General features: G+C 46.1%; 1 long non-coding RNA gene across 1 annotated transcript; it reads right to left on the reverse strand.

Moving 5' to 3' along the window:
- Nucleotides 1-91: 91 nt before the first annotated feature.
- LOC129686975 (uncharacterized) lies at nucleotides 92-7,683 on the reverse strand. The gene is made up of 3 exons (XR_008721719.1): nucleotides 7,488-7,683; nucleotides 7,095-7,190; nucleotides 92-639 (listed from the first exon to the last, which is right to left on the reverse strand). It is a non-coding gene; the product is annotated as an uncharacterized LOC129686975 (long non-coding RNA).
- Between the last annotated feature and the right edge of the window lie 407 nt (nucleotides 7,684-8,090).

The following is an 8,090-nucleotide window of genomic DNA, read 5'->3' on the forward strand; positions in this document are numbered from 1 at the left end:
GAGAAAGAGAAAGAGAAAGAGAAAGAGAAAGAGAAAGAGAAAGAGAAAGAGAAAGAGAAAGAGAAAGAGAAAGGAACTGGGGACTAAGAGTAGCAAGTAAAAGCAGGGACTCGATCCTGACTTTGGCAAGTTCTGTCTGCTTTATTTCCATCTATAAAGGAAGACCTCGTTTTCTGCTCTCCCCTTCTTTCTGTGTCCAGAACATAAAGGAACTTCAAGTGAGCCTATCGTTATGAATGTCTGTGTAAGGACTGAAAGGATGTTGGGAGTACTGAGCCAGAGAGATGCTTATGGTCTCTTGGCCTTGGAGGTAGGATCAGATAGACGTAGAAAAAAAACATTCGGAGAAGGTAGACTGAAATGGTTTGGCAGATTCCTTCAGTAGACTTTAATAGCATCTATTGATTACTTAAAGGTGTTATCCCTACATTATCCCTGGCATTTCACATTAAATATGTTGATATTCGGAGGGTGTAGCAGTCGGCTTTTCCTGTGCACGATAACAAACAGCTCTTCACGTCTCAGTGGCCGCCCACAGAGAAACAATTTCCAGTGACAGGCTGCTTGCCCCTCCTTTCTCTCTTCTCTTCATACTGCAACCCAAGCCGATGGAACAGTCCAGCCCCGGCTGCATTCATGCTGGAAGAGAGGAAAAGTACCACTGGCATCTTTTATAAAGGACTCGCTCTCCTTGTCATTTCCTCTTCAGAATTGTATTGTAAAGCAAAGCAGGTCACGTGGCCACAGCTGATATTGGTGAGGCCAAAGCATAATCCTCTCATGCAGAAAGCCAGGCCTGTACATCCCAGGGTATATTCACAGGTTCAGTCAAGCACAGCTCAAAATATTCAGAAAAAAAAAATTTGTTTCTGTACTAAATATGCACAGACGTTTTTCTTGGCATTGTTCCTTAGACAATATGGTCTGACAACCAACGGCTTACACAGCTTTTGTATTGTAGTAGATGTAAATAATCTACAAGTGATTTAAGGTGTATGGGAACACCATGCTATCTCATATAAGAGATGTAAAAAAAATACCAGGGAATAACTGTGTTTATGAATAATTTGATTTCCCACAGGCAGCAGCGCCTCAGGGACTTTGAAAGGGCAGCTTGATAGAGAGAAGCCCCATTGCCTTCTCCCTCGGGAGAGCAAAGCTGTCCCCCCACACACATACACCCTGGCTCTGTTCTGAGCTTGCCACCTTGCATCGGGGCGATTTCAGTGCTCCACACGTAGAGGCACAGTTTCTAGAATCAAACTTCATAGGTTCACAACCTCCATTCACCATTGAGTATCTGCCATAACAAGCAGGCTGTCCTGGTGCTTAGTGGACACGTCAGAAGCCTGGGGAGATGAGCAGCTTGGACATGGCGGTCAAACCCTTGGTTCCCTCACGTGAGCACATACAGACCACAGTGACAGGAGGAGGGGCCCCACGAGTGAAGACAGAGAATAAAACGGACAGGAGCACAGGCCAGAGACAGACAGAGGACTGTGGTTGGCACCAACCATTGACTGTAACTGTAGGAATAGTGATTGAAATGTAGCCAGCTCAAATGTTTCTCAGCTAACAACTTAGCAGGATCAAAACAATTCTGTCTAAATAAAGAAATAAATAGATAGATAAACAGATAAATAAATAAAAACAATTATGTCATTACCTAGAGAAATTTGCCCTGAAGAGTCCCACATTAAGGACGTGTGTGGTGGGACTCACCTGCAGCCCAGCTCTGGGACTGCTTAAAGCAGGAGGATGCCAAGTTCAAGGCCAGCTTAGACAGCTTAACAAGACCCTATCCCCAAAAGTTAAGAAATAACAACAAAAACCCCACATCAGAGATGGTTCAGCAGAGAAAATATTTGTTGCCCATATCTAATGTCATGAGTTCTGACTCCAACGAAGTGTCTTAACTCTTCTACCCCTACTGTAGTACATATGCACAATTACAATAATTTCTCTAAATTCCACATGAAGGGCTAGGGGTGACAAGCATGCAAGGCCCTGGGCTCTTTCTGCACCATCACATAAATAAATAAATAAATTATATAGATATATAGATATTCCCACACTAAAATGCAGGTACCTCGTGGAAGGATAAAAGCTGAAACCTCTACCGACTAATGGGCATTTGTGAGCAGTTCCAGGAGGAAGGGATCCAGCAGGATAAAGAAGACAGAAGAAACAGAGGCTGAGGGATATGACCTTCCCCCCGCCCAAATTTTACACCAAAATTTGCCGGTAGCTGCTTCCACCAGACCCGAGACTCTCAGTGTGGTCATTTTCTCAGGCTGCCCGAGCCAAGTACAAGAGACTGGGAATGTTTCACAACAGAATTTACTTTCTCATAGTTCTCCAGTTTACAAGCCCAAGGCTCTGTGGTTGGAGACGCTGGTTTCTTCTGAGGCCTCTCTCCCTACTTTATAGATGGCTGCCTTCCTCTGCTGACGTCACAGAATCTGACTTGGGAGAATCTCCTCCTCTTCCAAGGAGACCACTCATGCTGGACCAGGACCCACGCGTGTGACCTCAGTTTATCTGAATTAACTCTTGAAGTCTTTCTCCATATTCAGTCTGGGGAGCCTGGGGATGAAGATGCCAGCCTGCAAACCTGGAGTCGAGACAGTACAGACACACTTGGCTGCACATTGAACTCCTCAGGGGATGCCCAGACCTCACCATGGACCACAGCATCAGAATCCCCATAGATGGGATGAAGAATGCTGAGCTGTTCACATCTCCCCTGGCTTTCCCGTGTGTTCACTCAGCACCAAGAGAGCCTGCTTGCTCCCTAGAGAGCCCACCCTCCAAGGGTCAAAAGGGTGTCCTACCCCAGTCCGTTATAAGACCTGGTCTGTCTGACACTGTACAAATTTCTGACAGGGAAGGAAGTGAGCTACAGCTGACATGGGGCCCTTGTCTTTCTGCCCCTCCTGATTGATCCCGTTCTACAGTAGTAAAACTTTTAAAAGGTTGAACCTGACTTTGATACCGTTAATCAAACTCTTGAGGAATCGAATTTCATTATGTGATTCGGGGCATTGATCCACGGCACTATAACTCGGCCTGAAATACCACCTAGACGCAGGATATTGGATCTATAAGAAATGGCAGAGATGCCGTCCATTACTTAGAGTCTCTGTGTGATAGGGTGGCCCCCAAAGCAGAGTAGGCCATAAAACAAGACAGATACTGGCCCACCAGGGAAGACGTCATCGGCCCCCAACTTGCCCCAAATTGCTAGGAGTGGAAGCACGGAGAAGAGAGGGCTCATTACCGTGTCTCTGCCAACCCTGCTATCATGCAGCTAGATAGTAATAATACTGTCCATCCATGACCTCCCTGGGCCCCTTACCTGCTCTAGCATTGATTTCAGACAATATCAGGGTCCCTGGCACCATAGTCTCTTCCCCAGGGAGGTACATGTTCAGGGTTGTCTCTATGGGAGTTCTTCGGCCCCCTTATTAACCCACGGTTCACGTCAGGCCCTGGGCAGTATGTTAAAGCCTCATGCTATGCTTTCTAATCAACACCCAAGCCCTTTAGCAGCCCCAGACTGACCCCTTTGAGCCAGGATATACGATCCCCACTTTACAGAAAAAGGATGTTGCCCAGGAAGTACGGAGAGTTGCCAAGGCCTTAGAATTCACAGCAGAACTGGAATACCAGGTTTTGGGGTTGCAGCCTGTGGCTTCTAGCTACTCCCTGCCCCAGGCTACTAGGAGACCACAAAGGAAATCAGATCTTGTGCTGGCCCTAGGCAAGATCACAGTATGGGCAGAGCTCCTTTGATGCCCTCCCTCCTCCCCTCGGCCAGCCCTCCCCTCCCCTGCAGGCGTCCCTCCCAGCCTGTGCCCTCCCATCGAGCCAGCCCACACTCTGACTGCATCTCTGGGGCAGGAAGTCTCCATGCTCTGCTCTTGAAGCTGCCCTGTCGTAGGTAGCCCAGAAAGTAAAGAAGAATCCCACAGATGTGCTTCTCACAACCCAGCTGGCCTGAGTCACGCAACTCTAAGCAATTTGCATTTCACTTTCGAGTCCCCTCTTCTAAGAAAGTGGGTTTGGCGACTGCATCTTAGGACTGTGTGAAGGACTGTATAAGCCACGTAAGGCACATGGACTGTGTCTGACATTTGTTACACTCTCAGAGCAGTTTTCAAATGCATGACTTCGTTTCCACCACATTCAAAGGAGGGACTGCTATGTCTTCATCTAGAATGTGGGGAACGGCTAGCAGTCACTGACTGTGCCTCCTTGTGGTGGTGGTATTGCCAGCACAGAGGACTGAACTTGCTAAGGTCATACTTGCCAGGAAAACTCTAACAGAGAGTAACATCTCCAGGCGTTTTCGGTTTGGTGTTTGTTTGTTTTGGTTGGTTGGTTAGTTGGTTGGTTAGTTTGGGTGTTTTGAGGCAAGGTTTCTCTGTGCATCAATATACATATCAGGTTGGCCTCCAACTCATCAAGGTGCTTCTGCCCCTGTCTCCCAAGTGCTAGGATTAAAGATGTGTGCCACCATGCCCAGCTTGTTCTGATTTTTTGTTTTGTTTTTCAAGACAGGGTTTCTCAGTGTGGCCCTGGCTGTTCTGGACTCATTCTGTAGACCAGAGAGATCCATGTGCCTCTGCCTGCCAAGTGCTGGGATTAAAGATGTGTGTTACCATGCCAGGGCTGGCCTTCAACTTTCAATCCTCCTGCCTTAGCCTCCGAAGAATGAGAGTGCAGACCTGCACTATTAGACCCAGGTGAATAAGAGAATTAGCTTAAGCATGTAGTGCTTCTGTAGAAATCTCTAGATCGGGGATAGCAAGTCAGCAGGTGTTGTAAGAGCACAGACAATATCTGGGAAAGGGAGGGATTCTAGGCATGCTCAAAATTATATCATAAATACATTTATACTTGATCTCAGCCAGGAGGCCAAGAAGCAACTACAATGGTTTTTTAATTGAAGTAGAGGGGAATATAATAAAATACTAGCAGTAAGAGTTTCTGAGGAAAGGGGCTTTGCTGGGAAGGAGGGACGGGATTTTTCATTTTCATTTGGTGCTTTTTGTATGATGGTAGTCCCTCCAGTATCACAGGCTCGGTCATCCATGGCTGCGGTTATCCAAGGTCAACTATGCTCTGAAAACACTGCTTGCCTTGACTCTTCTGAGAGAGAAAGATTAGTTTCGTGTCACTTTTGTTATGGTATATCATCAATCTATTTTATTATCAGTGATTATTGCTAATCTTTTACTGTTGCTAATCTTCTCCTACACCTAATTTACGAATTAAATGTCATCATTTGTATGTATTATCCAAGTTTCAGGCTGCCCCTATGAGGATAAGGAGAACTTCTGTATTTGAATAGCATGCATATTTGTTTTAGAGCCCCTAGACTCAATATGAATAATGAAACTGTTATTTTAATTCTTATTTTCTCCTTATATGATTTGCATTTTTAAAAAAATGAGGGCCAGAGCCTCAGCAGGTAAAGGTCCTTGCTGCCAAGCCTGACAACCTCTGTCCAGCCTCTGGAAACTCCATGGTAGATGGAGAGAACCAACACTTGCAAGTTGTCTTCTGACCTCCATGTGTACACATGGCATGATCACTCTCCCCTTATCACATGTACCTACAAATAAATAGGTGTACGAAAAAATTTTAAAAATAAAAATGATAATGACAATATATGAATACTTTCAAGTGATATGTAATCCAGCATAATGTTGACATGTGCCTGTAATCCCAGCGCTTGCGAGGCTGAATCAGGAGAATGACAAGGTCAAGGCCTACCGAGAGTACCTAGGGAGACCCTGTCTTAAAAATGAAACAAAACTAAAGACCAATCGGTGGCTCCACTCAATCATAAAGATCCCTGGTCTCTGCTTGCTTCAATCGACAGTGACAGTAACTGTGGAAAGATGAAAACATACTCAGCGAGGCCCAAGACTGCAGGAGTCCAGCTTTCTTCCCAAGGTTGGTTGTCCTAGTTAGGGTTTCTATTGCTGTGAAGCAACACCATGACCGTGGCACTTATAAGGGAAAACATTTAATTGGGGCTAGCTTACAGTTTCAGAGGTGTAGTCCATTATCGTCTCGGTGAGAAGCGCGGCGGTGTGCAGACACAATGCTGGAGAAGAAGCTTAAAGTTCTACATCTCAGTCTGCAGGCAGCAGAAGGAGACAGTGCACCCTGCTAGGCCTGGCTTGAGCATATATGTGACCTCAAAGCCCGCCCTCCAGTGACGCACTTCCTCCAACAAGGTCACACCCACTCCAACAAGGCTACACCTCCTAACAGTGCCACTGCTTATGTGCCAAAGCATTCACACACATGAATCTATGTGAGCCATTTTTTATTCACCACAATGGTGTTTTCCCTGATATTTTTTTTTCCTCTTCCCCCTCCACCAGAAATTTTCTGCTTTAATTATGAGGGTTGGAGGAGTTCACCTGCAGCTCTTAAAATACACTGATGATGGCTAATCCCTTCCATAAGACACATTTCTGGGAAAGCCTGGAGATAAATGTTTACACGCTGATCTGGGATAAGGGGATCCAGTGGCATTTAATGTGACTTAAGCACTTTGTGTCTGAGTCCTGAGAAACAATTTCAGGATTGCCCAGCATCCATGTTCTGGAATCTGAGCCCTCATCTTCAGAATGAAGCGTCACTGTCAATGTTTGTACGTTGGATTTTTTTTTCCTTTTCCTGTTTTCTCTTACACAAAAAAGAGGACATTACTTAAAAACCATGCTTAAAATACTAAGCCAACTACCTAAAGGAATGAAGTTTATCGACTCTGTTAAGTGTTAAATACAGAAACTCAATATATTCTAAGCAGAGTTCTCTAGGTACACACAAGAATTGGGTTTAGAGAGGCCTGAGTTTAGAAGGATGGGCAGTGCATGAAATATGTGTCTGTGCATACATGCACACCACACACACACACACACACACACACACACACACACACGCTCACACATATTTATCAATGATGGAATAAATGCATTTCTTCAGCGTGTAAAATTGACCAATAGAGAGCGTGGTTGGTCCCTGACTGGAACAATTGTGAGAGCTGTTGTTCAGCAAAATTGTTAAATTACCTCATAAAGGCTCTTGGGCCTAGAAGACCTTGTTTCCTAGGTGTCCTCCATCACTCTGGCTTTCTCCACCTCCTCTTCTGCAGGGCTCCCTGAGTCCTGAGGGAAGGGATGAATATGATGAAGATTAACATTCCCTTGAAGAGCACACCCCCAGTGACCTAACCCTTCTGCCAGGTTCTCCCACTTCCCCACAGCAAACACCAAGCTCTCAACACAGCGAACCTTTCCATTCAAGATCCAAACTACAGCACTGGCCCCCACTGCTCAACTTTCTATGGAGCAGGTTGTCCTAGATCTAGTGCCCTAGTGGCGCCATCGCAGCTGAGACCAAGGCGTCTCACCCTCCGTGCTGGGCTCTCTTCTCTTACCCATAAACCGGAGCCCGGACCTCACCTGTCCTCTCCCTGGGCCTGTTTGATGTCTCAGTTTGGAAGCAGAGATCCTCCGGCAGCCACCCAGGAAGGCTCTGGCCCCCCAAATATTTAGTTAGCAGCGATTCCGCTAAGTGGAATTGACTTTTTATCGGCTCTGCTCTGCCCAGCTGCCACCAGCAAAGGCAGTTTCCCTCTTCCCTCTTCTCCGCCTGTCAGTTTGCTCCACATTCCTATGGGCAGCCTTTGGCTCTGATCAATACTAACCGCTGTGTAACAGCTCACGCACGGCTGCTCTGGTTGGCATCGATCAGACCTTTCTTCCAACAGGTAGTTGGCTGTTTGAGGCAACGACTTGAGATAAACACCTACTTTTTACTCCAGGCTAATTCATGTCCGGCGGATTTCGAGAAGGCTCTGCACCCCAGTCCCTTAGACAAGCTGAAACCCAAGCATCAAGAATGACTCCTCTGGTGCTTAAGATCCTAGGAGACCTTTTTTGCTCTCTCTCCCTTCTTTTTCCACCCTTGTATTTTGTTAGTGCCGTTTATAAATTAAAAAAATAAAATAACACTACTTGGGACATCACTTCAGGAAGTGTGTCAGCCAGCCAGCCAGCCCTCTC

This window comes from Psammomys obesus, unplaced genomic scaffold (genome assembly GCF_907164565.1).
Source record: "Psammomys obesus unplaced genomic scaffold, mPsaObe1.curated_primary_1811, whole genome shotgun sequence".
NCBI classification, from domain to species: domain Eukaryota; kingdom Metazoa; phylum Chordata; class Mammalia; order Rodentia; family Muridae; genus Psammomys; species Psammomys obesus.